The sequence below is a fragment of the Orycteropus afer genome, unplaced genomic scaffold (assembly GCF_000298275.1).
Source record: "Orycteropus afer afer isolate SDZICR_OR568_19922 unplaced genomic scaffold, OryAfe1.0 scaffold00169, whole genome shotgun sequence".
Lineage (NCBI taxonomy): Eukaryota > Metazoa > Chordata > Mammalia > Tubulidentata > Orycteropodidae > Orycteropus > Orycteropus afer.
This window is the reverse complement of record NW_006921756.1, coordinates 470,131-472,166: the sequence shown is the minus strand read 5'-3', so window position 1 is coordinate 472,166 and position 2,036 is coordinate 470,131. Positions and strand designations below refer to the sequence as shown.

Sequence of the window (2,036 nt, the reverse complement as noted above, 5' to 3'; positions counted from 1 at the left end):
GTATTTTCAATCACTGCATATGCATGTGAGAGCTGGACAATGAATAAGGAAGACCAAAGAAGAATTGATGCTTTTGAGCTGTGGTGTTGGTGAAGAATGCTGAAAGTACCATGGACTGCTAAAAGAACTAACAGGTCTGTCCTGGAGGAAGTGCAGCCAGAACGCTCTTTGCAGGTGAGAATGGTGAGACTTCGTCTCACATACTTTGGTCATGTTGTCTGAAGGGACCATTCCCTGGAGAAGGATGTCATGCTTGGTAAGGTGGAGGGTTGACAAAAGAGGGGAAGGCCCTGAACAAGATGGATTGACATGGTGGCAGAGGCAATGGGCTCAAGTATAGCAAAGATCATGGAGCTGGCTCAGGACCAGGCAGTGTTTTGTTCTGCTGTGCATAGGGTCGCTATGAGTTGGAGATGACTTGACAGCAGCTAACAACAACAACAACAACAATATTTGTATTGCTTTCAAATAGTTTAGTTTTTTTAATTTAGGACACACTAGTCATTCTGCCTAAGGCACTTGACTGCAACCAGAAGGCTGGTGGTTCAAACCTACCAGCCTTCTTGGAAGGATGGTTGGACAATCTACTTCTGTAGTGATACCACCTTGGAAACCCAAGGAGGGGTCGCTATGAGTAGGTTGAGTAGGTTCCAGCTCAATGGCACATAACAACAACAGTCATTCTTGAAAATAGATGCTATATTATTTGTTCAATTTTTACTCTTCTTTTAGTGTTAAAGTTTGGCACTAGATAAGTAAGAAAGACTATTAGGGTATATTTTATGAAGTTTGAAAACCATAACAGCAAATTCTCACAATTTTTTTGTGTACTACTGTATGGGTCAGTAGGCCATAATTTACAACTTGATTAATTTGTCATTGTCCTTACCAACAATTATTATTATTTTAAATTACCTTGTTTTACATAATCTTATTTAGTTGCATAGCTGTAAAAATATCTGTTGAGCTCTTGACTTGAAAGAAATTTGGGATTCTCTGGAATGTGATCATCCTGGTTATTTGATTGAGTAAATTTGGTCTATCTTTATGGTTTGTAAATCTCCAAGGACCTCACATAATAATTAAACTGTTATTAGGTGATGTGTATTTTAGGTTGTAGTTAATTAATAGAAGGATCTTTGGTGGCACAGTGCCTAAGGCATTTAACTGCTTACCAGAAGATTGGTGATATTACCCTGGTAAAAATAGAAAGTTTTGAATTATAGTTCTCTTTTAGGACTTAGTATTATTTATTATAAGATAATAGAGGGGAGAGAACCACCGTTTGTCAGTTTGTCATACTGTGGTGGTCTGCATGTAGCTTTGAGGCTGGAGACTATGCTACCAAATTTTGAATACCTATGGTGGACAGGTTTCAATGGAACTTCCGGGATAAGACAGATAAAGAAGGAAGGGGCCATTCACTTCTCAAAGAAGTGGCCAGTGAAAACCTTATGAATAACTGAAACACTATCTGATATAGTACTGGAAAACTTTATGAATAGTCCTGAAACATTGCTTGATAGAGTGCCTCAAAAGACACCTAAAACATGACCGAGGAATAGCCACCTCCTTAAAATAGAGTCAACCTTAATGACATGAATGGAGTAAAGCTTACGGATCTTCATTTGCTGATGGGGTGCAACTCAAAATGGCAGGAAACAGCTGCAAACATCCATTAATAATCAGAATTGGATTATTCTGTGTGGAGTGTATGAACTGTGAATCTAGAAAAATTGGAAGCTGTCAAAAATGAAATGGAATGCATGAAGATTGATATCTTAGGCATTAGTGAGCTGAAATGGATTGGTTATGGCTATTTTGAATCAGACAATCATATGATCTCTATGCTGGGAATGACAAATTGAAGAGGAATGGCTTTGATGGTGTCATGGCTAAGGTATTTGACTGCTAACCAGAAGGCTGGCAGTTCAAACCCACCAGTCACTCCTTGGAAGGAAGGTTGGGCAATCTACTTCTGTAGTGATACTGCCTCAGAAACCAAGGAAGGGTCGCTGTGAGTCGGATCCAACTCA

General features: G+C 39.1%; 1 protein-coding gene across 1 annotated transcript in view; it reads left to right on the top strand.

The window, feature by feature from the left end:
• Window positions 1-2,036, top strand: part of TESK2 (testis associated actin remodelling kinase 2) — a 251,454-nt gene that overhangs the window by 29,156 nt on the left and 220,262 nt on the right. The window lies entirely within an intron of this gene.